The sequence below is a fragment of the Mastigoproctus giganteus genome, chromosome 9 (assembly GCF_048544385.1).
Source record: "Mastigoproctus giganteus isolate SK-2022 chromosome 9, ASM4854438v1, whole genome shotgun sequence".
NCBI lineage: Eukaryota > Metazoa > Arthropoda > Arachnida > Uropygi > Thelyphonidae > Mastigoproctus > Mastigoproctus giganteus.
In genome coordinates this window covers 25,590,120-25,605,160 of record NC_143583.1, presented here as the reverse complement: position 1 = coordinate 25,605,160, position 15,041 = coordinate 25,590,120, and the positions used below count along the sequence as shown (strand labels likewise).

General features: G+C 36.9%; 1 protein-coding gene across 1 annotated transcript in view; it reads left to right on the top strand.

Annotated features, from left to right (window-relative positions):
* The window catches only part of LOC150080108 (ubiquitin carboxyl-terminal hydrolase 25-like), a 364,983-nt gene that overhangs the window by 24,906 nt on the left and 325,036 nt on the right, over positions 1–15,041 (top strand). The window contains exon 2 of the mRNA XM_090381833.1: positions 14,844–14,906. The gene's annotated coding sequence lies outside the window, so the exon portion shown is untranslated. The remainder of the gene's footprint in view (positions 1–14,843; positions 14,907–15,041) is intronic.

Here is a 15,041-nt window from a genome sequence, read left to right as displayed (position 1 = left end):
TCAGTAGCAGCAGACAAAATATTACGAATAGGAATGTCTTTCTCTTGAAAAAACTTATTCATGGTATTAAATATAGATTCTCCTTTTGTATCCGCTTCCAAATTTTTAGCAAATAATAATTCTTGACAAACTTTTTCTTCCTTTATGAATCGTACTTATGATAAGAGTAGTACTTCATTATTTGGGAGAGTTGATTCATCGAGTTGAATGGAAAATTGGCATGTCTTCAAATAATCGCACAATGATTTTTCGAAGTCTTCAGCCATTTCATCGATTCTTCTTTGCACTGAATTATTGCTCAAAGGAATTTTCCTGATGATATCTGGCTTATGAAACACAGTGTTTATTACTTCTGTTACTGCTGGCAAGATTAATTCCTAACCAATTGTGTGTGGTTTTTCCGCTTTTGCGATTAATAATGAAATATTATAAGAAGCTTGTAATCTGTCATTATCTTGTTTAGTGGACGGTGCAAAAAGTTTTGATGTTGTTGGACGTTTAAAATATTTTTCTTCTAGTACTTGAAAATAGGACAAATCCTAGGGTCCTTCAGGTTGTCACAGACATTCTCTCAGATATGCCAGACAAGCTGTACTTGCTACCTGGGAGTCTAAAACGCTGATGGAACTGATATTCGGGTGACACTCAAGTCAAGTGGACCCAATTTCGGCGAAGTCCGGACTGACTGTGACAGCCAAATCCTCTGCTTGAACACGATGGTGGGACTGTTAGTATAACCTCCATGCACAAGTACATGGTGGGTGACCACCCAGGTGTGAACCAACATAAGCAGGGGTCGAGGTGTGGCACCCACACCACATGGAGGAACACCGCCCCTCTGTGTTACCAGGCAGTACTAGGTGGTAGACGACGCTCATCAACCGGTGAAATACCACCACTTTGCTTATTGGAGGCTTGAAGTGGTGGAACCCATGTTTAGTCTCTAGAGCTAAGTTCCGGTCAACCCTTCCCTATCTCTTCCATCATGCAGTATGATTGATGACTTTTGAGGTTATGATGAATGTCGTGGCGAGATCCAATATTCCTTACATTTCGAGGGTACAGCTCTAAAACGGTGTTCGCAGGCCGGCTGCTAGTTAGTACACTGGACTGAACCTATTGGTAACTCTCTAGGAAGCTTCCAGATCAGCTAGTGTATAATCTTGCTACCTCTACTCTGCCAGATAGTGACTGGAGGGAGTCCGAGTAGTGTGTATGCAGGGAGCATTGTCGAGGCCACGTTATGTCAAGGATCTGGGTATATTCTTACCACATTTACGCCATATCCAAAAATTTCATTACTTCATACAGCATGTCCCACCTACTTTTTCTTACTATTGAATACACCATGAATTGTCAAACTAATAGAGCAAGCTTATCTGCGAAAAGATCTAAACCTCCCAAGGACTTCCTAATTCATTTCACAAATATATACGTGGTCTCAATTCTAATCTCAATGATGTCCATTTCCACTTGCAGTCTGCCAAACCCCATGTACTTTTTCTGACAGAATCTCAGTTATCGGTTGATTCATCTACTGCTCATCTCAGATGCCCAAATTATTCGCTGAATGATTCCTTTCGCCTCAAAGTTGGTACTTGTGCATATGTCCGTTCTGATATTCCCTGTCAGAGACTTGGCAATTTGGAATCTCCTCTCTTTGATCTTCTCTGGCTTAAAATCTCTTTACCTCATTGTGTCAAATTCATCTGTTGTCTCTACCGTTCTCCCAACTCCACTAATCACTTGGAGCTCTTTGACTTCCTCTCTTTGCAACTTGACTTTCTCCAGTCCAACTTTCCTAACAGTGAAGTAATTTTCCTTGGTGATTTTAATGTTCACAACTCCAGCTGGCGTCCGTTTTCCAGTCAAACCGACCCAGCAGGTCGAGATGCTGAGGTTTTTGCAGTTACTAATGACCTAGCAGAGATTGTTCATTTACCTACAAGAATACCGGACAATCCTAATCATACAGCCAATACGCTTGATCTTTTTCTCACAAACAACCCTTCTAAGTACACGGTCGAAGTGAGAGGTCCTTTAGGCACTTCAGATCACAACTTGGAGATTGTATCTTCTCCAATGGAACCTTTATCTCACGGCTATTCCCAACCACATGTTGTTTGGCATTACAAGAATGCAAAATGGGATGACCTACGAGACTTTTCTTCTTTTCCTTGGTTGGATTACTGTTTCAAAACTTCTGATGTCAACGTTTGCTCAGATCGTGTCAGTGAAATTATTCTTGCAGGAATGGAATCCCTTATCCCACACTCCACTTTAAAATCTCGTCCTTTATCTAAACCTTGGTTTTCCAATAAATGTGCTAAGGCTGTCCAAGAATGTTGCATATCGTAATTGGCTTGTTTCTAATTCTTCATTAGACCGGGGTTCGAGCCTGTCACCACCAAATACGGAGCATGCGGAAAGGTCAGGGAATGACCACCGCACTGGAGCAATATGGCCTTAGTTGCTAATGCTCCTAAAAACCAAATAACAACAACTAATTCTTCAGTTTCATTTTCTGCCTACACCAAAGCTCACAACAGTTGTAAAGCAGTTATTAATCAGTCCAAACTAGAGTTAGAATAGGCTAAGAGTAGAAAACTTGCTTCTTGCCCTAATGGTAGCCGATCATTCTGGTCTCTTGCCAAAGCTATTGGCCGCAACTTTTGCCCATCTTTGCTCCCACCTCTGTCCAAACCAGATGGTTCTGTTGCCACTTCAGCCAAGGATAAAGCTGACCTGCTAGCATCCCATTTTTCTTCCAGCTCATGTATTAATGATCTTGGTAAAACACCTCCCACCATTCCCAACACGCTCCATTCAATGCCTCCTGTGGTCTTCCATCAAAAGGATGTCAGAAGGATTTTGACAAAACTTGATGCTAAGAAAGCTCCAGGTCCTGATGGTATTTCTCCACTTGTTCTCAAAACCTGTGCTCCTGAACTTACACCTATTCTTTGCCGGCTTTTTTCACTTTCTTATTCCAAAGGTGTTTTTCCTTCTGCTTGGAAATTTGCTCATATCCAGCCAGTTCCTAAAAAGGGTGACAAATCCCTTCCATCCAATTATCGTCCCATTGAAATTACTTCTACTCTTTCTAAAGTAATGGAGAAATCAATTAACTGCCAACTCTTAAACTACCTAGAAACCTTCCGTCTGATCAACGATCACCAGTATGGATTCCGTCAGTGTCGATCCACTGGAGATATTCTGGCTTATGTTACCCATTTATTGACTAATTCAATGGAAAGGTTCGGTGAAACACAAGTAGTTGCTCTTGACATCTCAAAGGCTTTTGATCGTGTTTGGCATAAAGGTCTTCTAAACAAGCTTCCATCTTATGGTTTGCCAACTGTTTTTAGTAATTGGTTACCCAGTTTTCTCTCTGATTGCTCACTGAGGGTGATGGTAGATGGCTCTCTGTCTTCTAACTTCTCCACTAATGCCGGTGTCCCCCAAGGTTCAGTTCTTTTCCCCACTCTTTTCCTCTTGTATATCAATGACCTTCTTCCATTGACTAGAAATCCTATCCATAGTTTTGCCGATGATAGCACATTGCATTCAACTTTCCATTTTGAGAAACCTTGTCCTGCTCAATCAGCTTCAACTTCTTGAAAATCTGCTACCAATTCCTTAAATGCCGATCTTCAGGTAATTCTCCAGTGGGGCAAAGACAACTTAGTTGATTTCAACCCTTCTAAAACTCAGTCTTGTCTTATATCTCGCAAAAAGGATTCTTCTACTCCTATGCTTATCTTTAGTGACACTCCGATTTCTAGCCAAAATGATATATCTCTTTTGGGGATTACTCTGACTTCTAATCTCTCTTGGCACAAGCACATTACAAATATTGCTTCCTCTGCATCTAAAAAACTTGGTTTTCCCTTTCGCTCTCGGCGTTACTTTTCTTCCAAACAGCTACTCACTCTGTATAAATCGCAAATCCGCCCTGCCATGGAATATTGTTCCCACATCTGGGGTGGTGCCCCCAAAACCTCTCTCAGTCTTCTTGATTCCATTCAGAAGAGGGCAGTTAGGTTAATTAATGATTCATCTCTAACAGTCTCTCCACTCGCTTTCTCGTAGACGCACTGTTTCTGCTGCATGCCTCTTCTACAGATACTTCCATGGGCACTGTTCTTCTGAATTGGCTTCTACAATTCCTGCTCTCTCTTTCAAAACAGTCCGAACACGTGCCACCACCAGCCAACATCTATTTACTGTCCAACTTCAAACCCACAGAACCAACTTTTCATTTTCCTCATTTATTCATTCAACTGCCCTTTTCTGGAACAACCTTCCTTCGTACGTATTTCCTAAAAATTACAATCTACAGAAGTTCAAGTCCAATGTCAACAAATATCTTCTTTCGTCTTGTTAACCTCAAACACAAGCACGGTACTAAGTACTATAGGTTCTAATACCTCTCGTGTTTGGGGTTCACATAAAAAAAAAAAAAAAAAAAAAAATATTTATCCTTTTCGTCAGCATGCATTTTAGTCAAATGCTCTTGTAGCCTAGAAGGCTTCATTGCTTCATTTGAAAATACGTTTTGGCAAATCCAGCACATAGGTAATAATTGGTTCGTAGGAGACTGAATAAAGCCGTATTTCAAATACTCAATAGTGTACTGTCGACATTTCTTCTTAGATTCAGACATAAGGAAGTAATAAAATTTGCAACAATATTCACAAAATAAAAGATTTAATTTACACTTTGTATGACTCCACTTATCTATCACACCTTCGACTGATGATTGTAATGAAACTTATTCCTAAACAGCAACAGTGTACGCCTTTCAAAACCATTTGTTGCTACTGTTTCGCTTTATTGCTTCTTGTGCCAACTCACAGTAGCTTGCGTTTCAAAGGCCGTAGGCTAATTAGGGTGGGTTTAGAAAAATAACAGAAAAAGGCCTAAAAAAATACACACGATGTCACATTTTTGTCATTTGCGTGAAATTCAATAGAAGGTTTTGAAAATTGAAGTGGGAAAATCGAAGAAAACAGTTCGTGAATTTCAGCTGTGTCCATAGAGTAAAAATTATAGAATTTATTAGTTGACCTTTGAACTGGGTCCACTGGACCCTGAGGAGATAAAAATACGGATAAGGAGCCACCGACCCGTAGAGCACCTGAACGCCCCCAATTGCTTCTGAACCCACTATCGCCCCCCTAGAAGGCTTCAGCGCCCACTGGGGGCGGTACCACCCACTTTGGGAACCTATGCCCTAAAGGAAGCTGTCATTGTATCGCCATTTTCGATAATTCTGGATACTCATCTCGAGGCGAAAGCCAAAATTTTTTTTCAAGTTGTATTGAAACGGGCACATACTGCTTTATCAGACGACAGCTTGATAAGATCTTCCTTTTGCTCAGTGGTAATTTTGGGACATGTAGAAATTTCAAAAGCAAAGGGATCACGAATTCAATACAGATTTTTATCTTGAGATACATTAAATCGTTTGGAAAAATTCTTAATTAGCATTGTTTCATAAGTGGATCCCATTTCATTAAAAGTATAGTGAAAAATCTGCTATTTAAGCTTCTACTTTCATTAAATTTTCACACTTACTGCATTTTTCAAAACTTCGTGCAAATCAGTTTGCATTTCCTTCACTACTAATTCTTCCCTATGTATAATGCAATGATTAAAAACTGTATTTGGAGCAATTTCCTTTACTTTGCCTTTTAAACCTTTATTTAATGCAGCCATTAATACAAATCGCAACACAGTTATTCCACGTTAGATTATTTTGTTTGAAAGAAAATATTTATAACATCAAAAATCTTCTGACCCGTCGTTCTTCCTTCCAAAGCTTTGCAAAATAGAAAATCCTCCAAAATATCTGCCTCGTATCAGTATCCAACATATACAATAAGTTGTGCGAGGTTTGAAATATCTCTGGATTCATCTGTATTGCAAAAATTGGACCTTCTCCCTATCGACTTAATAAATTGAATTTTATGTTGTCCGATAATTGTAATATGCCGTGAGACTGTCTCTGGACAGAGGAATGGTTTTTAAATTGTTGATGTACTTTTCTCCATGTATATATACATATTGTATACACTCTTGTTATGTATATTTACTGCTACCGAACATTTGCACCTCTGGCCTTTAGGCAATACAGTACAGGCAATTTGAGAATTTGTGCTGTTGGAAGCACAAATTAAGAGCTAAAGGGATTGAGTAGTACTTCTCAGTACTACTCAAATGCTTAGTAGTACTGAGAAGATTATCTCAGACTTAGTTCGAGTAGCAAAGTCTCTATACTTACAGTATTAAAAAAGTAATTTTAACAACAGGTTTTTAGCTTTTATGTACACAAAAAATAAATTTATTTAAAAATTTCTGTGACCCCTTCAGTTTATCCCGTGACCACTCTGGCGGTCACATCCCACAGTTTGCGCACCACTGGGCTATTGCATTATGGTTGGGATTTTGCTTATCATTAGTAGCACTGTCTAGTGAGTGCTATAAAAGCTGTATACCAAGTTCACAGTTTCATGTATTCTTTTCTTATGTTGAGATTATTTTATCTAGTTTAGTTTTTTCCACAAGAAGAAAAGGTAAAATTTTTTGAAGATTATGGCTTTAGTTTGTGAAAAACAAAACATCATTCTTTGTGTGTGTGCGTGCGTGCGCACTAGTAAAATTTTGTGTAAAAAGTGTTTTCCTATAAAATTTTTACCCTAAAGGATTTTCATGATGGATCCCAAGCCTGGGACATCAGGACTGAAAAAGAACACGTATGCACATTTATGTTGAAGCCGAAGACATTGAATCAGCTCTTTATAATCATATGATACTGAAATAAATTCTTTAAGTGGTACAGATTCTTAAATCTCATTCAATTGCATCTCTTGATGTTAGAATGTCACAAAGAGATGTTGTCATTACTTGGAGTGATGATGTACAAATATATATTTCACAAATATATGTAGACCAGTGGTTCCTAACCGGTTTTCCCGAACCCCCAGGGGTTCGCGAAAGTGTTCCAGTGTTTGCACTAAAAATTCTATAATGGTGTCTTCTTAGATTTGCATAGGTATATTATTGTAAACTACATAATATAACCAATAATAAACAAAGTAAAATCAAATTAAACAAAAAGTAAAGAATTGCCAAAGAAAGAAACCACATTTCCCACAATTCCTTATAATTAATTTACTATCTTACAGTATATAATGGTAAATAAATGTTTTCCATACTAATTTTTTTTTTTTTTTTTTGATTCTCAAGGACCATTGTTATGTACAGGTACCTTTTTTTTTTTTTTTTTTTTTAAAGAACCAATAGTACTTAGTACCATGCTTGGGTTGAAAAGTTGAAAGAAGATACTTGTTGACATTGGACTTGAACTTCTGTTGATTGTAATTTTCAGGAAATACATAAGAAGGAAGGATGTTCAAGAAAATAGAAATTGAATGAATAAATGGGGAAGAAGAAAAGTTAGTTCTGTGAGTTTGAACTTGGACAGTAAAAGGATGTTGACTGGTTGTGGCATATGTTCGGACTGCTTTGAGAGAGAGAGAAGCCAATTCAGAACAGTGCCTGTGGAAGTATCTATACAAAGGTCTATGAGACAGAGTGGAGAGACTGTTAGAGATGAGACTGTTGCGTGGCAGTATTTATTATTATTATTATTATTAGCCATATGGTACAAGGAAGCCTGAGGCTTATGCTGCACCAGCCAAAAAAAAAAAAAAAAAAAATTTCTGAACCACCGAGAGAGAGAGAGAGAGAGAGAGAGAGAGAGAGAGAGAGAGAGAGAGAAGAATGATATCCATCTCAGGACCCTGAGTGTGCCAAGCCCATACTCACCAGATGTGAGCCCCTGGGGTTTTGTCCCTAGTACAGTGGTATCGTCACCGTCCTCCCTACACTGGGTGGAAAAGGCCCTGGTTCGAATCTGTCGATGACGCGAGGAATTTTAATAGGTTTTTCATTCCGTGGCCGAGTTAGCCAGTCTCAGACACAATAAATATATATGGGTAGATGTAATCATTTACGGGTGACCCTAATATCATAATTTTTTTTTTTTTGTTATCTTTGGTCCACTGGAGATCAGCATTTAAGGAAATGGTAGTGGATATTCGAGAAGTTGAAGCTGTTTGAGCAGGGCAAAGTTTCTCAAACTGGAAGGTGGAATGAAATATGCTATCGTCAGCAAAACTATGGATAGGATTTCCGGTCAATGGAAGGTCATTAATATACAAGAGGAAAAGAGTGGGAGAAAGAAGTGAATCTTGGGGAACACCAGCATTAGTGGAGAAGTTAGAAGACAGAGCCATCTACCATTAACCAGTGAGCAGTCGGAGATAAAACTGGATACTCAATTACAAAAAACAGCTGGAAAACCATAGGATGGAAGCTTATTTAGAAGATCTTTATGCTAAACACAAACGAAAGCCTTGGAGATGTCAAGAGCAACTGCTTGTGTTTCACAAAACTTTTCCATTGAATTTGTCCATAGGTGGGTAACATAAGCCAGAATATCACCAGTGGATCAACACTGACGGAATCCATACTGGAGATCATTAATCAGACGGAATGTTTCTAGATAGTTTAAGAGTGGGCATGTCGAGGCCACATTATGTCAAGAATCTGGGTATATTCTTACCATGTGTATGCCATATCCAAAATTCATTACTTCATATAGCATGTCCCCCCCCCCCAGTTTTCTTACTATTGAATACACAGTGAATTGTCAAACTAATAGAGTAAGCTTATCTGAGAAAAGATCTAAACCTCCCAAACACTTCCTAGTCCATTTCACAAATATATGTGGTCTCAGTTCTGATCTCAACAATGTCCATGTCCACTTGCAGTCTGCCAAACCCCATGTACATTTTCTGACAGAATCTCAGTTATCTGTTGATTCAACCACTGCTCATCTCAGTTGCCCAAATTATTCGCTGTGTGATTCATTTCATCTCAAAGGTGGTACTTGTGCATATGTCTGTTCCAATATTCCCTGTCAGAGACTTGTTAATTTGGAATCTCCTCTTTTCGACCTTCTCTTGCTTAAAATCTCTCTACCACATTCTGTAAAATTCATCTGTTGTCTCTACTGTTCTCCCAACTCCACTAATCACTTGGAACTCTTTGCAACTTGACTTTTTCCAGTCCAACTTTCCTAACAGTGAAGTAATTTTCCCTTGTTGATTTTAATGTTCACAACTCCAGCTAGCTTCTGTTTTCTAGTCACACCAACCTAGCTAGTCGAGTTGAGGCTTTTGCAATTACTAATGACCTTGCACAGATTGTTCATTTACCTATGAGAATACCGGACAGTCCATACAGCCAACATGCTTGATCTTTTTCTCATAAACAACCCTTCTAAGTACACGGTCGAAGTGAGTGGTCCTTTAGGCACCTCAGATCACAACTTGGTGATTGTCTCTTCTCCAATGGGGAGCCTTTATCTCATGGCTATTCCCAACCTCGTGTTGTTTGGCATTACAAGAATGCAAAATGAGATGACCTGCGAGATTTCTTTTCTTCCTTTCCTTGGTCGGACTTCTGATGTTAACGTTTGCTCAGATCGTGTCAGTGAAATTATTCTTGTAGAAATGGAATCCTTTATCCTACACTCCACTTTAAAATCTTGTCCTTTATCTAAACCTTGGTTTTCCAATAAATGTGCTAAGGCCGTTCAGGAGAAGAATGTTGCATATTGTAATTGGCTTGTTTCCAATTCTTCAGTTTCATTTTCTGCCTACACCAAAGCTTGAACAATTGCAAAGCAGTTATTAATCAGTCCAAACTAGAGTTTGGACAGGCTAAGAGTAGAAAACTTACTTCTTGACTTAATGGTAGCTGAGCATTCTGGTCTCTTGGCCACAAATTTTGCCCATCTCTGCTCCCACCTCTCTCAAAACCAGATGGTTCTATTGTCACTTCAGCTAAGGATAAAGCTGACATGCTAGCATCCCATTTTTCTTCCAACTCATGTATTAATGTTCTTGGTAAAATACCTCCCAACACGCTCAATTCAATGCCTCATATGGTCTTCTGTCAAAAGGATGTCAGAAGGATTTTGACAAATCTTGATGCTCAGAAAGCTCCAGGTCCTGTCGGTATTTCTCCACTTGTTCTTAAAATCTGTGCTCGTGAACTTACTCCTGTTCTTTGCTGCATTTTTTCACTTTATTCCGAAGGTGTTTTTCCTTCTGTTTGGAAATTTGCTCATATCCAGCCAGTTCCTTAAAAGGATGACAAATTCCTCCCATACAATTACAGACCCATTGCAATTACTTCTACTCTTTCTAAAGTAATGGTGAAATCAATTAACTGCCAACTTTTAAACTACCTAGAATCCTTCCGTCTGATCAACGATCGCTAGTGTGGCTTCCGTCAGTGTCGATACACTTGTGATATTCTGGCTTACTTTACCCATTTATGGACCAATTCAGTGGAAAAGTTTCGTGAAACTCAAGCAGTTGCTCTTGGCATCTCAAAGGCTTTTGATCGTGTTTGGCATAAAGGTCTTAGTATTAGTAACGGCCGCATGGTGCAAGAAAGCCTATGGCTTATGCTGCACCAGCAAAAAAAAAAAAATCCGAACAAAACAATAATAAAAACAAAAAAATAAATAAATAAATAAAATAAATAACTAAATAATAATAATTAATAAATAAAAAAAATAAAATAAAAAATAAATAAAAAGGAAATTAAACCTATCATCCTATGTGCTTCCCTTACCCGAAAGTACTATCCAGATGACCTTGAATTTCCCCAAACTGTCGGCCTCTACCACCCATGAAGGGTGGTAGAGGCCGACAGCTTGTCTTCTGAACAAGCTTCCATTTTATAGTTTGCCACCTGTTTTTTGTAATTGGTTTTCCAGTTTTCTCTCTGACCGCTCACTGAGGGTGATGGTAGATGGGTTTTTGTCTTCTAACTTCTCCACTAATGCTGGTGTCCCCCAAGGTTCAGTTCTTTCCCCCACTCTTTTCCTCTTGTATATTAATGACTTTCTTCCATTGACCGGAATTCCTATCCATAGTTTTTCTGATGATAGCACATTGCCTTCCACTTTCTGGTTTGAGAAACCTTGCCCTGCTCAATGAACTTGAACTTCTTGAAAATCTGCTACCAATTCCTTAAATGCCGACCGATCTCCAGGTAATTATCCAGTGGGGCAAAGACAACTTAGTTGATTTCAATCCTTCTAAAACTCAGTCCTGCCTTATATCTTGTAAAAAGGATTCTTCAGCTCCTATGCTTATCTTTGGTGACACTCTGATTTCTAGGCAAGGTTGTATATCTCTTTTGGGGATTACCCTGACTTCTAATCTCTCTTGGCACAAACACATTTCAAATACTGCTTTCTCTGCTTCTGAAAAACTTGGTTTTATCTTTTGCTCTTGGTGTTACTTTTCTTCCAAACATCTGTTCACTCTGTACAAATTGCAAATTTCCCCTACCATGGAATATTGTTCCCACATCTGGGGTGCTGCCCCTAAAACCTCTCTCAGGCTTCTAGATTCCATTCAGGAGAGGGCAGTTAGGTTAATTAATGACTCATCTCTAACAGACTCTCGCCACTCTGTCTCATAGATGTTCTGTTTCTGCTGTATGCCTTTTCTACAGATATTTCCACGGGCAGTGTTCTTCTGAATTGGCTTGTATAATTCCTGCTCGCTCTTTCAAAACAGTCTGAACACATGTCGCCACCAGCCAACATCCATTTACTGTCCAACTTCAAACTCTCAAAACCAACTTTTCATCTTTCTCGTTTATTCATTCAATTGCCATTTTCTGGAACAATCTTCCTTCATACGTATTTCCTTAAAATTACACACTACAGAAGTTCAAGTCTAATGTCAACAAGTATCTTCTTTTGTCTTCTCAATCTCCAACCCAAGCATGTTACTAAGTACTATTGGTTCTAATACCTCTCGTTTGGGATTTTCATGAAAAAAAATCTTGTTATTGCTTGGGACAGTATTGCATTAAGTGTAATCAACTGCTTCGGAAAGAGTGGCTTTGGAGAAAATATTGAAAAACATGGTCCAGCAGATGAATGTGGTTAGCAATTTTGAGGAATGGGGAATTTGAAGGTGGAATGATGAAGTTGCTATCACAAAAATGCCAATAAGAGAAGAACTGTTGAGCACCAAGCATAATGATGATGTTTTTGTTACCATCAAAAGTGAAGAAGCACACACAGTCATCTAAGAAAAATGCCTAAAATGCATTAAGCATAATGGAGAATGTGTTGGCTTGGAGTAACGTTGATAAAGAAACTATTGCATTTGATGTCTGTGCTGTAGTTAAAAAATGCATATAGGACAAATAATATTCTTTCTTTAAATTAGATTAATTTATTAAAAAGTTAATGGTTTGTATGTCTCTTTTTATATATTAAAATTGTTTAATTCTTTTTACTGCAATACTAAAATATTGCATATATCAAAATATATATACTGTACAATATTTTCATTTCCGTTAATTGCTTTTCTCTTAGTTTATCTTACAAATAATATAAAATCTTTAAAAAACGTGTTATTCCAATTAATGTATTGTTAGACAAGGCTTTTGTTTTTATTATTTTTTATTTTTATTATTTTATTTTATCAATTTAAATTCATTTATTTTTTGATATTATTATTCTTAGATATATAGTATGTACCCAAAAAAAAAAAAAAAAAAAAAAAGGTAAAATTTTGACGCTTTCAGGGGACCTCGTTATAACAAAACATGAAAATTTAGGTCCCTTGAACTTTGTATTTAACAAGATTCAACTGTATTTGTGAAGGATAGTGGTAACTTTAAATGTAACTTGGATTAACAAGACTTATGTTCGATCGCTAGTTTTGGAAAATATTTTGGCACACGTGCAGTTCATTAAAAAAAGTTCTAGGAGTTTTATTTTCCCCCAAAATAATTTTTTTTTTACCCCCAATAATTGAGAAGTTGTTAGAAGCAATTCGGGAAGCCATTTGTGCCACTGTCTTTAGCAGTTTTATAAAGGTAGCTTGTATCTTGAAGAAATTCTTATCCCTTCTGCAATGGCTATAATTTTCTGAATATTTGTATGCTCGCTGTTACTTGTAAGCATTTTTAGCGAAGCTTTTTTTTTTTTTTTTTAATAACATGGTTATGCTGTGTAGTTACTACATATTTTACTTTTACCACATGCAGAAACTAAAATGCATTGAATTACCTTGTGCATAGGCTGTAACTTCAGGCCATCTGTCAACTTCCAAATATGCCAGACTTCTACACAATTTTTGAGATAAATGTACTAAACATATGACTTGTTTGCATTCTCCTATCTCTGAGAGAGTTATCATATATTTATAGGAACTATTTTGAGTTTGTCTTGTATATTAGTTAGAAAACATTAATTTTGCTTTGTTTGCTGTTTTAGCGAAGATGTACAGACATTTTCTTGATTACACAGCATTGACAATCATCTATAACATTAGTGATTTTCTAATGTGAGATCTGTTATGTCCTCAAAATAACAAAATTTCGCTGTATTCGTTAATTTTACATTAAACTTCCTAATACACCATACAGATAATAAAATATACTGTTTTTATTGGGGATTAAAATGAATAGGCAAATTGTAATTTATTTGGTAAGGGCTGGAAAGATGAGGTGTTTCATCTTGAATTATTGTATACAGGTAGTTCTCGACTTTATGAGTTAATTCGTTCTTAGCGCACACTCATAAAGCGGGAATTTATTTCCCATAGACATAACATTAAAAATCGGGGTTACGTTCTCAACAAAGAAATTAGTTTGTTTAAACAATGATTGATTTATCCAAAGAAATGAAGATGTAGCCTGTAAAATCAAGCAAATTATTTGACTTACAAATGTTAAAGAATGTTTATTCTTAATCTTCATAGACTAAATGCACATTCGTTGATCACTCATCATTGGCTCGGCACTCGCTGGTTTGTTGCACAAGGAGTCTTCTTCAGAAATGCTTCAAGATGCGTTTATTTCCAAGATAATTTTCTCTTTTCTTTAAAAATTTCAATAGCATGCATAATCCTTTTTGAACGGAATGTGCAAATTGCAACTAACACAATTTGCGCAGAGTAACAAGTTTACGAAGCTTAAAAAAAAAAAAGATTGAAGAGAAGATTCTGAAAATTTATTTGTTTTTTATACAATTGAAGATTTTAGTAAAGGGGTAACACATTTCACCATAATAACGCAAAAAAACAGACAATTCCAGCTATTAGCATTTTTGCAAATGCAATAACATCGAGTTTACTACCCATTTATAATTGCTTGCACTAACAGAAAAGCCCAATAAACCGGAAAGTGCAGACTGTTTTTATTGTTTTATGGTCGTGACTTCCAGAAATGAGATTTTGAAAAATATCACAAAGCTGTTCAAAATCGGTTCTTATAACAGAACATATGATAACGATGAAAGTGTAGCGCGTTTAATGATTTGAATTGGTAACTGATACAATTTACACCATAAAAATGACTTTTGTGGAGTTATATAGCGAAAATTTCAACTTCCAAGGTCGTGCCAAAAAACGTGTTTTGGGTTCACATTACGATATTTTCGCGATACGATGGTGTCTCTGAATGGAATGGATTAATATCGTAAAGCAGGATACACTGTATTGTATAGCTATGTGCGTGGTTTGAAATGCGGTATTTATGAATGTTTAACATTCGTTTTTTGCAATTAATGTTCATATTTTCGATTTTGTTGATACTTGATACTTTGGAAAAAAAAATCTCGTAAAGCGAGAATTGCCTGTACTTTGTAATTTTGCTTTCTTTATAGTATTTATTATTATTATTTTTTCTTTTTAGTAATTTCTTTCTTTTTTTTTTTTAATATGAAGTTCCTTTAACAGTGAGGAAGATATTATAATGAACAGTATAACACAACCATTTTTGAAGCATAGGTAAGTTTCCACTAAAATTTGTTGTGATTACACTTTTACTTTAGTAGAGTTCAAATTGGGCAGTAATGCGCTGGAATAGTGTTCTGCTCACTAAGTTTTTTTTAAAAATAAGTTCCTTTTTTTAAAAATTGTTCC